The 17,161-nt window shown below is 42.5% G+C and overlaps 1 long non-coding RNA gene across 1 annotated transcript in view; it reads left to right on the top strand.

Annotated features, from left to right (window-relative positions):
* The window catches only part of LOC141276876 (uncharacterized), a 249,462-nt gene extending 235,775 nt beyond the window's left edge, over positions 1–13,687 (top strand). Inside the window, exon 3 of the long non-coding RNA XR_012327127.1 lies at positions 13,549–13,687. This is a non-coding gene — a long non-coding RNA (uncharacterized lncRNA). The remainder of the gene's footprint in view (positions 1–13,548) is intronic.
* Positions 13,688–17,161: the final 3,474 nt, after the last annotated feature.

The raw sequence follows: 17,161 nt of genomic DNA, 5'->3' as shown, positions 1-17,161 counted from the left end.
TGGAAGCCCCTCTGAAGATGTGGCTTTGCCCTGAGTGAGTTGGAGGAGTGGGAAGGCTGAACAGGGGCCTGAACGGGACTCAACGTTTTAAAGGATCCCCTAGCCCGCTGGGTTCACCATAGCGCTGGGGGCAAGTGTGGATGCAGGAAGAGCAAGTGGGAAGTAGTTGTGATGATTCACGTAAGAGACAAAAGCTGGCTCAGTGATAGCAGAGGAAGTTGTGAGAAATTGGTCAGATTTGGGTAAATACGATAGCCAAGCCAACAGGATTTATTGAGGAGTCAGATGTAGATTATTAAAAAGAAAAAGAAGTCAAGGATATCTCAGAAGTCTATGACCCCAAATGCTGCAAAAATAGAGTCCCCTTTCATTGTGTAAAGAGCAGGGCTGTGTGAAAAACTGGGACTTTCCCAGCCATGAAACACACTATTTAAGGAAGGACAAAAGAAGACAAATCAATACAGGCACTGAATGAGAGAAGCCGGAGAAGAAGGAAAAAAATATTAAAGTGTATTTCTACAGAGAACAAGAAAGTAAATGAGGGTTTAGTTCTTAAGAAGGACTATGGAATAATATTAGCATTTCTTGAGGTTATTCCGTTTATCCTGGGTTTAGACACTGAATTTATCTCAAGTAATGCAGAATAATTTTCCTAATAGAGAAGAAGCAAGGATTGGTGTGTGGATAGGTCAGCCTTGAAACTGATGTGAAAAAGAAAAAAGGAAAAGTGAGGCAAAAAAGAACTTAAAACTTTTTATCACCCCAATATCGTAGGATGGTAATGAGGTCAGTACTGGCATGTGCTTTGCCTTCTGTGCATTATGGTGGGAAACAACAAATGGGCACATAATGAAAATCTTTACAGGCAAAAAGAGATTGGGACAAGTTCATTGGTTTTCTATTGCTCCTGTAACAAATTATGATAAACAGTATCAAAACAGCACAGATTTATGATTATACAGTTCTGGAGGTCAGAAATCCAAATTGGGTTTCATTGGGCTGAAGTTAAAGTGGCAGCAGGGCTGTGTCCTTCTGGAGGAGAATCGTTTCCTCACCTTTTCCACCTTCTGGAGGCTCCCACATTCCTTTGCTCATCTTTTTTTTTTTTTTTTTGCCCGCACCATGTGGCATGCGGGATCAACTTCCCTGACCAGGGATGGAACCTGGGCCCCCTGCACTGGTAGCGCAGAGTCTTAACCACTGGACTGCCAGGGAAGTCCCCCCTTTCCTCCATCTTAAAGAGAGCTGCATAGCATCTTCTAGTCTCCCCCTGACTCTTACCTCTGCTTGCTTTTTCATGGCTCCCCTCTATCCTTCAGATGGTCTCCAGACTTCATACAGAATGTCACCATGAAACAAAGGCCAGGCTTCAGTGGTGAGCATGGGGTTGGGAGCCTTTTCTTCATAATAGTCACTAGAAACAGAAGCTGTCCTAATTCTCTGCACAGTTGGGTCTTGGGCCCTTTGAGAAGCAGGGTTGAGTAGCCAGGGGAGGGAAGTGGAGTGTAAACCAGTGTTTCACGAACTGCAGTGATGCAACGGTGCCCTAAAGGGTTGTCAGGGAGGAAGCAATGTTCCTCCACCCTTTTAGGTTCTTCTGGCTGGTCTAAGAATTGAACTGGCAAGAGACAGATTAACAGGAGAAAACCAGACAGAGGCTTAATAACATGTATACATGGGAGAAACCCAGGAAAACTGAGTAACTCATACAAATGGCCAGAACCTTCAGCTTCAAAACGAACTTCAGCTAAAGACAAAGGAGAATATTGGGGGTAGTGGTTTGGGATGTCAAAGAGGAGGAAGGCAATGGACGTGGACATGGAAAAGCAAGTGTTCAGTAAACAAAGGTTTGCTGGGAATACCAACGTCAGCTAAAGACAAAGGAGAATATTGCGGGTAGTGGTTTGGGATGTCAAAGAGGAGGAAGGCAATGGACATGGACATGGAAAAGCAAGTGTTCAGTAAACAAAGGTTTGCTGGGAATACCAACTTCAGCTAAAGACAAAGGAGAATATTGCGGGTAGTGGTTTGGGATGTCAAAGAGGAGGAAGGCAATTGACATGGAAAAGCAAGTGTTCAGTAAACAAAGGTTTGCTGGGCCAGGCAGAGGCAAAGGGACCCAGTGAGGCATTTTAACAAGCAGACTTTGCTAGGTTCCTCCCTGTCTACACACCTAGTTCATACTGCAGTGATCTATGCTGACAGCTCCCTTCCTAGAACAGGTCCTCCATCTACATTCTTTAGGCAGGGAGGGAGAAGGTCAAAGGTTCTTCCTGAGTCTTTGGGGCCTTGATAATTTTCAGCTTGAAATAATCTGCAGGCCCAAGAGATATTGGGGGAGCAAATTTTGCTCCCCTATGGGGTATTTAGTAGCTAAGGTAAGGAAGTGAGGAAGGCTGAAGCAGTGAGAAAAAAAACATTCTGTTTACTACTCCTAAGTGTAGACTTAAGGCACTACATGTGTGAAAACTGATGGGCCAGAGCAGAGAAATACTAGTAACTAATCACCAAGAATGATGGATAAAAACAGCGAGATTGACTTATACACACTACTGTATGCAAAACAGGTAATAAGGACCTACTGTATATCACAGGCAACTCTACTCAATACTCTGTCATGACCTACCTGGGAAAAGAATCTAAAAAGGAGTGGACATATGTATGTGTATAACTGATTCACTTTGCTGAAACTAACACAGCGTTGTAAATCAACTGTACTCCAATAAAATTTAATTTAAAAAATAAACAAACGGACCAAAAAAAAAAAAAAAAACAAAACCCAGCAGGAGTCCTGGTCAAACCTCTGTCACAGAGAAAGCCCTTCCTGGCTGAGCAAAACTAAAAGCACAATTAAAGGGAGTTCTGTGTGTAGGAGTCAGAATTCAGCATGAAATGAGAACACACAAAAGCAAATTCCACTGAAATATCAGACAACTGAGAGGCAGGGTAGGCTCGCCTCTACCCGGGCAAGCTGCACTTAAGGGCAAAGAGAATTTCTTCACTCCAAGGACCACACAGAGAATATCGTGTCTTCCATTCGTTTTAAACTTACTGTTCTACCACAAAAGCTGCTAAGAGCAAACCGGGGATGGAAAGTGGGGAACCACCTGAATCTGTGACAAGACCCAGATCATGGCGCCCGTAGGCTGCCTGGTTACTCAGGAATGTGAACCAGTTCCTAAAACATTCCCGAGACCTGGGGGTATGCAGCTCAGAAGGGGAAGTGAAGGTGTGAGTGAACTAAAGCAGGGGGCAGCGGGCTGAGAGGGACCCGCTTAGCTCAGGCCTCTGGTTAGTTTCCTGGACCTACAAACCCCATCACCACTGGGTGCTCTGGGCTTATGGAAAAGTCCCTAGCAGGCCTGCAAGATGCATGACCAAAAATGCTGAGTCACCTGCCCTGTCCTTGTGAAGCTCTCTTCATCTCTGGACAAAATGCAGATAAATCAATAGCAAATAACTCACCTTTAATCACCCCCCTGTCTTCCCCCCTCAATAACCTCCCCTCCACACACAGGCTCACTGTGCTGCACATGGGGTGAGGGCAACTCTATTTGTTAGGAGCTACAATGGCGATAGTTAACAAAATTAGTGTTTTGGTTTGGTTTTGTTTTTTTGCGGTACGCGGGCCTCTCACTGCTGTGGCCTCTCCCGTTGCGAAGCACAGGCTCCGGACGCACAGGCTCAGCAGCCATGGCTCACGGGCCCAGCCGCTCCGCGGCACGTGGGATCCTCCCGGACTGGGACACAAACCCGTGTCCCCTGCATCAGCAGGCGGACCCCCAACCACTGCGCCACCAGGGAAGCCCACAAAATTAGTGTTTTAAGATAATTTCCTAAGAGTTGTTCATATAACTCATTTAGTTCAATTCAGTCAACACGTGGTCTGTGAGGAAACGAGTATTACCATCCCCATTGTAAGGCACGGCTGCATTGGAGCTTGGCTCCAAACCAGTCTAAAAACGTTTAAGAAATACATCTAAGATCAGCATTTATCTTGCTGTTGCCTGGCTCTACTTCTTACAAGACAGGAGGAAAAAGACATGGTTCCAAATGAGAAGGCATTATTTTGGGTTTGCATAATGAACATCGTTTTTATCTGTCGGGTGGCTTGAAGAAGCCCAGCAGCCATTATAAGGTCATTAGGAAAGGGTAGCCATAGGTCCAGAAGACCAATCAGCTGTGCTCTAATCACGGGAGAAGCAGCGTCTTGACAGGGGCCTCGGGGAAAAATGTATTGAAGCAGCTAGAAGAGTTTAATGAGTGAGTCAAGGTAGGAAAATCACTACCTGTGCCCCGGTGAATAGGATCATTTTAGTGGGGATGCCGACGAGCTTAGGGACAGTCTCCCTGCCCCGCCCCCCTTCCTATTCCTGACCCCACAGCAGCAGCAGATGTCTGAGCGACCTCAGACAGAGACCTGAGCAAGGATAGAGACAGAGGAAGGGAATCCCTGAAGTACACAGGTAGGCTTGGCTCAGTAGGTGGGAGCCTAGCCCGGAGGCCCCTCCCACTTCTGACATGGTGGGCCTTAGGGTAAGAGTCTTGTGCATTTGTTTCCAGAACCCAAGCTTTGCATCGAACGGGAGTGGGGCTTGAGGAAGAGAATGAGAACATAGCCTCCTAATTGAAGCAGAATCTAATTTTAAAATCTCCTTTTCAGTAGGCATCTGGGTGTTCTGTTTTAATGCGGCCAATTACCTGGGGTCTATTTCCTGCCCAGCAGCCTATGGAGAGAAGTACTGGAGGAGAAAATGATGTAATGAGAACCAGGCCTAGGACAAGCCTGAGTGCCGTGCACAAAAGCATCCCAGTCTGCAGCATAGGGGCCCCTGATGACCACATATCTCAGAAAATCTTGGCACTGGGCTGATCCACATTAGATGCCAGCCAGGGAACATCGCTTTTCCATGCATTGTTTTCTTTCCTCTTCAGAGTGATTAGATGTTGGATGGTAAAAGGAAAATATTTTAGTTACTTTACATTTTGTAAGGAGCACCCTGCAGCCACCTTGTCTGGGTAAGCCTGGTTCACCCCTGCTCTAATGTCCCCCAAACCATCTTCCACCAAAATAGTAAACATCTTGCAATGCCTGACCTGTTAGATAGATCATTACAACAATGTTTTGTGGTTTTATCATACTCAGTTTGCTAAAGCATGCCAAGGCACATAGAGGTTAGGGAATTCACCACAAAAGAGACAGTTTGTAATCAAAGCTTACACTTATTAAGGGGCACTGTGCACGAGGCATGGGGAGAATCACTCTGCAGAGACAATGCCACTAAGACCCACCAGCAGCATCTTGAAGGGGGTATTATTACCATTGTCACTTTTTTATAGATAAGTAATCATAGACTGAGATTGATTAAGTAACTCACCTGAGCTCGTACGGATAGAAAGGGATTCAGGGTTGCAATGTGGGCAGTATTACTATATGGCTCCTTCTAAACTTCCATGCTGATTTGCTAGTTCACCAAGATCGTGGCTTTTGAATAAAGGTCTTCTAACTCTAAGTGAGGACTCAGCAAATTAAACAGGAAATACATCTATAGAAAAATAAAATCCTGTTTAATATAAAATTGTTAATTATTAAAAATAGATAAAAAGTGTAAGTGTACAATTACTGTGGGAATCTCAATAACCTGAAGATTTTCAGGTGTTTGGTTCTGGTTCGTGGGTGTGCAAGTTTGGAGCTGATGTGATGCTATGCTATTAAACTCATTGGTATCATAAAACCTTAGGTGATTTAGAGACTTGGAATTTCCCCAGTGGAAATTCCTGGATCTCAGAGGATAGAACTGGACAGGAATGGATGAAAACAGTAGTGGCTATTCTGTTGTTGGCAGTACCGACAGTGACTTTTAGGAAGGAGGTAAATGTCTAAACGGGATTTGTGAATTTGCTTGCTGTGAGGTGTGCGATGGGAACTTACTCTCTCACTCTCCCGCGGAAATGTCAGTGAAACTCAGAGTGACTACTATGTCTGATACAACTGTGTTTCTTTTTTTGGAAAATACAAAGAAGTTATGAGCCCTGTGTCAAGACTGTTGGGAACACACGGGGATGGCCAATTTCTCTCTTCTCCAGAGCTTAACTGACTCCCAGCCCAATAGGAAGTTGAAAAAAGAGCTGACCATACATACATACTATACGTAGATACAACTGCAGCTACCAAGTTTATGATGGAGCCCTGTCCAACACAGGGCCTGCGAACTGAGGTGTAAACTCAAGCCCTGCATTCCCTGGGGTAGGTTCATTCTCTCCTCACTGAAACATAAAATCATTCGGTATATTATTCAATCATTCAGTAAGTCATTCACGCATTAATTTGATGAACAGTAACAGTACCCATTTATTAAGAGCTTAACAAATGCTAGGCATTATACAAAATACTTTACATGTGATTTACTAATTGAATTCCCACTACAAACCTATACTATTTAATTCCTATTTTATAGACAAGGAAATTAAAGTGCAGAGGCTTTGAATAACTTGTCCATAAATCCATAGCTGATCAGTGACCAAGGTATGATTTGGATCCAAGCATGTTGGCGGCAGAGCCCTAAATGGGTCCCTTCTCTGTCTGAAGGTCTGTGCTTGGTGCTGGATACAGATTACACCCTGAGTCAGAAGTAGCCAAGATAGTGTCTCTGTCCTTGCCCTAGTCCAGGTCATTTTCTAACGTTCTTTTCCCTTTCCCCACATAATTTGATTCTTCATCCCAGTCTATGTGACCTAAACCCTGAGATCGCTGTTACACAGGATTCTCTGTTCCCTGTCGTGCATTGCTTAGAGTTCAGTCCTTAGAATTCTAAGACCGTGTCACCAAAAAAAAGAGAGTTTGGCAAATGCATCATAAATACCACGCATTATCTTTGTTACTTTTTGATTTACTTCCCACTGGAAAAATCCAAGCAATGCATGAAGTGTGGGAGGTACCAGGGAAAATCCCTCTTTAGAGATAATGTTGGGCTGCTCTAATCACTGATGGGAAACCCATTCGCCTCCTACGAAAACACGTAATCCTTTATAGCTGCTTCTGTGCTCTTTGTCATGCTCCTTGGCTTGGCATGTGGTGATTTGGCTTGTAGGAAGTTACATGTCATCTGTGCCAGGGATTGGCAAACTGTATCCCGTGGGTCAAATCCAGCCACCCATCTTCTTTTGTGATAAAGTCTAATTGAAATGCAGTCATGCTCACGCACCTGTATGTTGTCTATAATAACAAAGTTGAGTAGTTGTGACAGAGGCCACATGGCTTGAAAAGTGAAAATATTTACTGTATGACACTTTACAGAACACATCTGCCAGCCCCGCTCTGTGTCATAAAGATGATGGATGTGAAAGTTTTGCTAATGTAAAATGCAGAGCTGTAAGGGGTTCTGGCAGAAGGTGGGAACTGCCTGTAAGGAATTCCACCCCTAATTGGAGATATTACATTTCTTGAACAATCCATCTACATGACTTTGCCTTCAATGTACCCATATTACATTAGCCGAAGTGAAAGACCCTAAGCAATTTCTATGCATTGTCCATAGCAAATGCTGAATATCTTTGTTAAAAAAAGTGAAAATACTACAATCGAAGAGAAGAACTGCTGTACTTTATTGAAGGCCAACTGTGTTCCATGCCCTTTATTTATAGCTATAATTTCATTTGCTCATTACCTAAACCAGGTAAAGCGTGTATTCTCATCTCATCTTTACAAATGATGATACTAAGACTAACCTTAAGAAATTCACCCAGCCCACGCAGTGGATAAGTAGAGAAACGGTTGTGTATTCAGGTTCTCGGGTCTCTAAAGGTATTGTTTTTGCTCCACAAGACTTTCCAGTTATAATGTCTTTCTTCTGTAGTTTAAATGTTTTCATCATATGCAATAATGTCTTTAAATCTGTGATCCACACTGTGATTTAAAGAGAGCTGGTACCACTGTCTTTATTTTACTGCAAGGAACTTGAGATGTAGTGTCACTGAGTTGTTAATTACAGGGTCATGTTTATGTAACTTTAGAGTCTCCAACGTTTAATTCTCAAAACAGCCCTGAGAACCAGGAGATTCACTCTTATCCCAGCTTCATAGATGTGGAAACAGGGCTCTTAGAGGTCAAGTGAAATGCCAGGGTTCAGACACCTAGAAGTAGTGATGCCAGGACTCAGATGCTTCTCTCCTGACTCCATGGTTTTTATTCCCTCTCTCACCTTAGTGCATCACCTGGAGTATAGATGTCCAATGGGTAGCTGCTAAATAAATGCATAATAAGTAACATATTCTCTTGCACTATTTAGAACAGGGCAAAGACATTGGCTTAATGTATCTAAAACACATCCTTACTTACTCATTACAAATCATGGAAGCATAAATTGTCCTCTCCTTAACCTGTCAATGTACATTTTGGCTGATTGTGGTATAAATCTCTTTTCTATCTGGAAGAGCTGTGAAACCCTTCCACAAATGCGCCACTGTTGGCAAGATTCAATGTTTGTCCTTGAACCCCACACTGGGTTTTAATTTCAAGACAACAGCCTCCAAAATTATCTTTCTCTCAGCCAAACCCATTTCCTGTTGATAGATAGGTGAGAATTTTGTTTCACAAGAGTAGACATGTAAGGAGGTCCTGAGAGCAACCTACATTACTCTTCTCATTACATTTCTCAAGCCATTTAGGATGCCTGTGGAAACTTGAGGACATTCTCTCTGCCACACTTTGTTTTTCAGTTCAGTTCTATGCAGAACAAAAATTGATTGAATGCACACATTGTATAACATACTATACTATGTTTGGGTTGGGATACAAAGATAAATAAGATATGGTCACTTGTTGACCAGGGTCTCCCATCTGGGTGATCGCAGGGAAAATTCTGAGAGATGCTCAGGAGACACATGACAAGACAAGTAAGTGGTAGGAATCTGCAGAGTATAAACTGTGGTGGGAGGATAGAGGGAAACAATCATTTGTGGCTTGAAGGTGGAAAGATTAGGTTACAGTCTATGAAATGAGCAAACTGGCCAGAGACAGAGGTAAGAAACACATCACAGTGGTGGAGCAGAATTAGCAAGGCCGTGGAGTGTATGAATGCATCCGTGATGAAGGATGTTTAGTGCCAGCTAGCTGTAGGATGAATGTACACAGACAACACATTGGGTGAACTGGGAAGCTAAGCTGGGGACATTACAAAGCCATGAATATCATGCTAAGGAGTGAGTCTGCCGTAAACATCTCATGATCTTACACAGGCAACTACTGTACCCTGTGGTCCTTCATGCCTAACAGACAGCCTGTTTCCTACTGCATTCCCACGAGTATTTCCCACATCCATTCTTGGTCCTTCTCTGCCCTGCTCTGAGCTCCCTCAAGCTGACCTTTACAGACTGAATCATACAGACTCCCTTGCATTCGAGCTTCCCATTGGGTGTGGCCAGTGTAAGCCGTGGACTGAGGACTAACAGGCAGAAGAGAGCACAGTAGAAGAACATACCCCTCCCATCTTTCCAGCCCTGCTGGCCTGGGGTCGGCACCGATGACAATCATCTCTGTAGACTGAGAGGTTTCTCAAGATGCAGAACTTGCCATATAAAACTGGGAAAGTCCCAAGCTAAATAGGATGAATCTGTCACCCTGGCAATCTCCTTTTTGGTGACCTCTCTCCCATAGATGCATCTGTTACTACATCGTAAAGAGTCTCCCTGGGTTCTGGCCATTTCAGTGGCTTCCCTCAGTAGCTAGTGTCTAGAAGCTTCCCTGTGCCTCATCAGTTCGCATCATTATGTCCACACCTCAGAAAATCGTCCCTTCATCTCACTCTTGTCAAACACTCCTTTGAATGTGATGTCTGTTTCCTGCCAGACTTTGACTGACAAAGAAAATAGAATTTACCATAATCCATATTATACGCAACTGGATCCACCTCCTTTAAAGATCTCTACCATCAAGAGAAGAATAGTTCTTCCATCTGACTCCTGGAAAGGCAATGTAGTGAGTGATAAAGCAGGGACTTCTGAGCAGAATCTGAGCTTGCAATTTTTATAGCTCAGTGACTGAGTGGGCACGGGTAAGTTATTCTATCACTATAGGTTCTTTGTCTATAAAATTAGAAAAATTATACTCATCTGACATACTTAGCATGGGAATTAAAAAAGAGAATGAATATAAAATACTTAGGACCATGCCTCGACACAGAGCACCTGCTCGAGCAGTTTTAGCTCCTGTTACAAAGCACATTTAACAAGATCACCGGATTGGGAAGTCAGCTAACACTTACGGATACTTAGGTGTGTTGAGATTGTGGGGAGAGTACACATGTTATCCACACAACACATATTCACTGCAGGTTTATTATGTCCAAGTGTTGTTTAAGATGGTGGTTTTCTCATGTCTGTTGAGAGCCTACCATGTGTCACACACCAGCCACACGGCCTCCTCACTTTCCGTCAAGCCTGCCCGGCATGTTCCTGTCTTCGGCATTTATACTTCCTGTGTCCTGTTTGGAATGTTCTCCCTCCAGATATTCAAGGGCTACCTTCTTCCCTTCATTCAGGTCTTGGCTTTAATAAGAACACTGCAGAGAGAGTCCCATGAGCACCCACAGAAAATAAATCCCCACTCCCCATCTCGCTTTATCTCCTGACCTTATAGCACTTATCACCTGCCACTAAATTATCTACTTCTTTACTTGTTTCCTGCCTGTCTCTCTCCCTAGAACCTAGGGGTACAGAGGTGAATAAGGTGTGCCCTGCGTCGTTACAGTTCTCAAGGCCTGGTTCGGAATATGCGTTAGAGGCAGCTTTGTGGCCCAGGAGAGGAACTAATTGAACAATTTTGCAAGCCCCGCTAAGAGATTTTGACATTCAGGAGACAAAAGCCTCTTCAAATATCTTTTTTCTTATCAAATGGAGAAGGCAGACTTGAATATGGAAGATTCAATTAAGCCTGGCAAATCTATCTTTCATTGATTGTCTCCTGAACGAGAGAGACCTAGTTGTAAGCCAAAGGAACAACACTGTAATGGGATTGTGAAACTGACTTATGGTTAATTGATGTTTCAACACAGGGAAGCAAATGAATATTTGAAGAACACCAGGATGTGAGCTTACACATGATGCAGTGCTCTTGTTGGGTCTCTGCATGTGCCCAATTTACACTCTTAAAAGCTCATCCTGCCAGTTTCAGAAAAGACAGCTCAAAGAGATGCCCTTTCATCTCTGACCCTAGCTGCATTTACAATCAGATATAAAATGTGTTCTGCACTACAGCCTACTTATTCTTACCTGCCATAATCTATCAAAGATTTTTCAAGGATGACGGAGATAATAACCGTGTCATGGAACCCAACCAAAAGTCCTGGAACCACGTTTAGCTCCACCAAGTACCAGCTGCGTGAATGAGGGAAAGACACTTCATACCTCAGTTTTCTCATTGCTACACTGAGATGTAAATTTTGCATGAATTTTTGGAACTCATTTTGTAGTGTATAAAATCGGAGTTCTTAACCAGAGTTTATAAATTCCAAGTGGATGGAATATTTCATATGGATGTATATGCTTTGTGGGTACATATAGATGTGAACTCAAAGGATATATATTGTGTGTAATTAACTAAGTGCATTTTTTTCTGGATTCTGTCTCCACGCAGTCTCTAAAGCCTTTGTTAGATTCTCAAGGCCTTCCTGATGCAAAGAAAACTAAGCCTTCCCACTGTGAAATGGTGTGAGATATAAGGGATTTGGGGCAAGTGTAGCAGGAGCACTTACTTTGGTTACTCAAAGAGGAAAAGCCAGTTCATACAAACTAGTCTTTAGAATTCCTTGGATTACCGATCAGTATTCTGTACTTGTTTTGTACTCAGAATTCATGGACAAAAATTTGATTGTGGGAGTGGTTAATTAGAAAAGTAGGGTCTAATTTTGACAACTCAGTAGACTATATGAGCCACGTTGCCAACTAAGGCAGCCGCAGAAACACCCATACTTGTATTCACGGGCAGTCATGATTTCTTATATTATTTGCAATCTTTGAAGTGTGTCATCTTCTGTAACCCTAAGAGCTTTTTAACTTAATCATCTTGTAAGGATGAAGTAGTCAATCCAGCAAAAACAACTGGTCGGACTATTTACTTATATTGCTCAAATGAGCCAGTTATGAGTTCCTTGGATGAGTTGCTAAATTCCAGTGACTCTCAAGCATTCCCATCTATTAAATAAGATGTTTGGATGAGATTCCTGTTTCTATCCATTCTCGACCAATAAATCGTCTTCTACCACATTTCCACACCTTCTGCCCTCTGAGCTTATCCTGTGTTCTCCCTGCATTTGTCCATCATGTTTTCTCAGGCTGGATCACATGTCTAACTTCTGCACCTACTGAATCTCAATCCTAAAATCTTAAGTCAGATGCTTCCCAGGTTTTTCCATTCACAATACTTTCTTCTTTTGCCAATTCTACTTAATGTAAATTGTACCTCTCTTTAGCATCGTCCATTACACAGTAAGTGCTCAATATATACTTATGTACAGATGTACCTTAATGTACAAAAGGAAGTCAACCTACATACCCTTCTGTCCCAAGATGCAGAAACAGAGACCTACAGTGCCTAATGGTTCACATTTATTAGAGTCGTACCTCCTAGTTTTAGTATGTCGTGTATCAGGAGAAAGATACATACTGTGACCTAGTAACTAAGCATAGAGAAGGAAATGCAGACCTGGACTGAGGGGAATTTGATATTTGGGAAACTAACCTAGTTGTGTGTATCCGTGTCTCAGTTAAGTGGGCCACCTTGGGATAAGGTCTCAGTACAAAATGGGAAGTGAGATGCTTAGAGGAGAAAAACCAGAAAGGCAATGAGGAATCATTCAGGGGAGAAGAAACCTCTAAAAACTGGGTCAACAGGGTGAGAAGGAAGAGAATGCAGACACAGAAAGCATTCCCAGAGAAAAGCACGGACCACGGTTTGAGTCCACGCCCTTTCCCTGATGTGCCGTGTGATCCTGAGCACATTGCTTCATGTTTCTCGGTCTCAGTTGTCTTGTCTATAAAGCAGAGATAGACTCCTATACCTCAGCATTTAGCTTTGTGGATTAATAATAAATGTAGTTGCATAGCCCCGTGTCTTACATAGAGGATGTGACTAATGAGTGGCCGCTGTTATTCCTCTTGTCATTTTCATCATCCTTGGGATAATACGTTCAACGAATATTGCCAATAATATTTACTTCCATTTGGTACCAGATAGTGAGGTTGAGTTGCTGGTAATTTCCCATCCAGGTTAAACTTTACCCATGAGCTGGAATGAACCTGGAGGGCATAAGGGTGCATGGATTGGCCCATGATTAGATATGGTTAACAGGAGGTGGTCACTATGATGGTCAGAGAGAGATGCATCAGGACCTGCTCCAGCCTAGGGCTTGTTCCACTGTATCATGCAAAATGTGTTGCCAGGCCTTGAGCTCCATGGTAACCTCCCCCCTGCATACACAAACACACCAAACATCTGGGATTCTTATTTTAAGTTATAGCTATTTTTTCCCCTTTTTTCATTCACTTCCCCAGAGTTCTGTAATGCCTGAGAACTTGCATCTACCTAACATCATCGACAGACTATTCTGCCAGGAAAAGATGCCCGATGAAAGCAAATCAATGGGCCGTGGAGGAAACTCTTCCCAGCAGTGACCTAATCTGCCTACTTCAAAAGAAGGTAAGGAAACTACAATTCAGTCACAGGCCAGGATTACTGGAAGCAATCATTTTATATGCAGCACTGTCCTCACATTCTTTTTATAGAGGTTACAATGACGTGAACTGTGAGGTGGAAGAGATATTGCAGTGAACTTGAGTCCTGGCCCTGAGGCTTACTTACCTGCTAAATCATGTCTCTAAGCCTCAATTTCCTCATCTGTGAAATGGTAAGAGTGATAGTTACCCAACCTGCCTCTTCAGGTTCTCTGACTGTTGTTAAGGTGTTATAGGTAAAGATTTTGTACACTTTACACCGCTATACGAAGGTATGTTCTCACTGTGCATCGTGCTTTGATCCCTCTTTAATTTTTAACAGGACTCTAAAGCTACGCCTTCTCTGTCTTCCTCTCTTCAGTTGAGAGAACTACTAAGCAGCGAAAAGCACAAGCGCTTATGTACCACACTGAAGGCAGGGGTTTTATTCTGTTTTGTTTACTTTCATGTGCCCAGCCTCGGAACAGGAGTTAACTTGTGTATACATTTAGCAAATTTGTTGTGTGGATATATCTTTGTCTTGGTTTGGGATCTGTAGGAGCAGACTCTGAGACAAGGATCTGAGTGTCAGTAATTCACTTGGCAAGTGATCTCAGGAAACAGCAGTAGCAAATGGGGAAATGAGTCAGGGGAGGGAAGAAGCCAAGGAAAGGTGTATTAACAAGGAAGTAATGACCACAGTTGGCAACCAGAGCTTAATCCTGCTGGAAAACAGGAGAGCCAGTGTAGGACACACCCCAGAGTCATGCCATCCAAGTCACAATGGAGCTGGGGTACTGAACCAACACCTCCTGTCAGCCAGTTGGTTCAGGGCTTCACCCAGGAGGCATTAGGTCCCCAACACTTCCTGCCCGGCCCTCACATAGACAGAGGGAGGTTCTGCAGCCGGGGAATGACCACAGGTGAAGAATCATGGGTGCTGGCTATTGGAAGTTGATCTAGCATCACAAAATACTAAGGGATTATAGGCAGGGCACCAATGGCGTCAGTTTCAATCGTGTATCAGGAATTTTGTGAAATCATCTTAATTTCTGTGACTCAGATGGAGTTTTCTGTTATTCAGTGATTCTAAAAAGTGTGATCTATGATTTGATGTTATTAATGTTGGATGTAGGAGAAAGTAAAAGCTGAAGAGGCAGTGTCTAGCTTGCTGTGATATTAGACCATCCTGTGTGTGTGTGTGTGTGTGTGTTTAATAGAAGCTGTTGTCTGTTGTGACTAAGGATCAAGGTGTTGTGGTGAAAGAAACAAAAATAGAAAAAAATGTAAAAAAGAGCACTAAATTGGGGTTCAGGTGCTTTCCTTGTTTTCAGCTGATATGTAATCACAAACAATTCATCTCTCCTCAATTGCAAAATTAGAGTCTTGCACCAGAACAGGGACAAAAACTACATTTCAAGGCACATGCCTCCTCCACTGAATTAGGGGTGTCTGCCTAGAGCACTTTGTTGAGAAATATGAGACCATGTTCAGGTTGTGGTAGACAAGCCCCATCGCTGTCTACTCATGTCAGCAAGGAGCCGTGAAGGGCCATGGCTCCGCCTTCCTGGCTCTAGATGATCGCTATGGTCACTGGGAACTCCTTTCACCCCATCCTGCCCTGTCTTTGTTCTGTAATAATCAACTTAATAGAAAACTTCCACTAATGAGAGACATAGACTAAGATTTTTTAAAACTCTCAAATGTAAAAAACAAAATGCACATATAGGCACTCACTGTAACTACTTATATCATACTCTCTTCCCCCGAAGGTTCAGAAGACCTATCTGAACTGGTAATGCTCAGGGTCACTAAAGTGGACAGAAAACATCACTGCTGTGAGGTTGTAAAAAAGCTTGGGTTAATACTGATTGCTATTTCATGACAAGTAAATGAGCTGTTATCACTCATGGGTGCAAAGGGCAGAATTTAACAAGACTATAGATATAACGTAATGAAACAGAGGTCATAGATATAACGTAATGAAACAGAGGCCCAATATCTTGAACAGTCATTTAGTAATTACATTTATTTATAAGTTTAAATAGACATTCGTATATATTTTCATTAATGGTCCTCAGAATAAACACTGAGATAAATTATGGCATGTAAGCCCAGGGATGGAGTACTCATGTCTCCTTTTTCAATATTGTATCACCATTATCTAGACAAAATTCAATAAGTATTTGCTGAATTAATGTCTTATTTTCCTTATTTTAGACAGGATGAAGCAATTTTTCTTAGCTCATGCAGCTTGTAAATAGAAGAATCATTGCTTTAACACAGGTTTTCAGTGTATGCACCAGACGTTGTACCTGTATATGATTGCAGTTAATGTTTAGTCCCATCTTAAATCATATCGTTTATTGTTTAGCTCCTCGATTAGATTCTAAGCTCTTATCTGTCTCTCTCACACCTGAGGCCTCAGTACCTAGCCCAGAGCCTTAGATATAGTAGCTGATCAAAACTTAATTGTTGTAGCAATTTCCATCTTAATGATAAAATAACTTAGGAAAAAAAATTAAGGAACTAGATCAAAGTCATTTAGAGAATGAATGACAGAGGCTTATCTAGAATCCAATTCTGTTTCTTAAGGCCTAATAGAAGTAACAAATGCAACACAATTTTAACTAACTGTGTTCAAGTTCTGTCCGATTTGGATATAAAGGAAGGAATAGTTCCAAAATACCAGCTGCAAATTGGTTGGGGAAAAAAATGGTTTTTTAAATTGCCCAAACAGTCACCATGAGTCAAAACACTCTCGGTTTGGGGTGATATATAATACCTTTTAAGGTGATCTCTGGCCTTATTGAACCTACTGGATGGTGAGTCCAAATATCAGATTTTCTTCTTTTTCATTTGACCCTTAAATTTCAGAGTGAATCACATTTATCACAGAAAGGTCAGCAAGTTCTTTGAAGTGAAATATGGGCAGAGGAGGAGGGAAATACAATGGTTAATAGAAGCTGGCTTTTCAGGATCCTTGCCAGTGGGAAGCATGCTGTCAACCTTCTAGCTTTACGAAAGGAAGACACAGCTAAACTGATCCTACGCACTCGGAGAGGGGAACACAGCCTGGAAATGAGGGGAAGTGAAGGCACGCCTGTCCTTAGTCTTAATGGTTAAATGTTACCAACTCTCCATGTGTGTGTGTGTGCGTGTCCGTATTCAGCTACCAGAACGGGGGTACAAAGCAAATTTCCAGGAACAATTTTAAAAACATTGGTTAAATGTCTACAGTATATACTAGGTCTTGGGTTTACAAAGATGACCGAAGATGGCTCCTGAATTGTTAGGGCTCAGGATTCAAAAGGTGACAGATGTCTAGAAATATACTTTTCTTTCTGTCATCTTGGGAAACTCAGGTCAGAAGTCAGCTCTTTCAGAAAGCTTTCCGACACCTTTCCTTCAGAATCTCCCTCTACAAATGTCCTTATCAGTTGCTTTTGGATAT

Source organism: Tursiops truncatus, chromosome 17 (genome assembly GCF_011762595.2).
Source record: "Tursiops truncatus isolate mTurTru1 chromosome 17, mTurTru1.mat.Y, whole genome shotgun sequence".
Taxonomy (NCBI): Eukaryota; Metazoa; Chordata; class Mammalia; order Artiodactyla; family Delphinidae; genus Tursiops; species Tursiops truncatus.
Note: the sequence above shows the minus strand (reverse complement) of the source record. Positions and strands in the feature narration are given on the sequence as shown.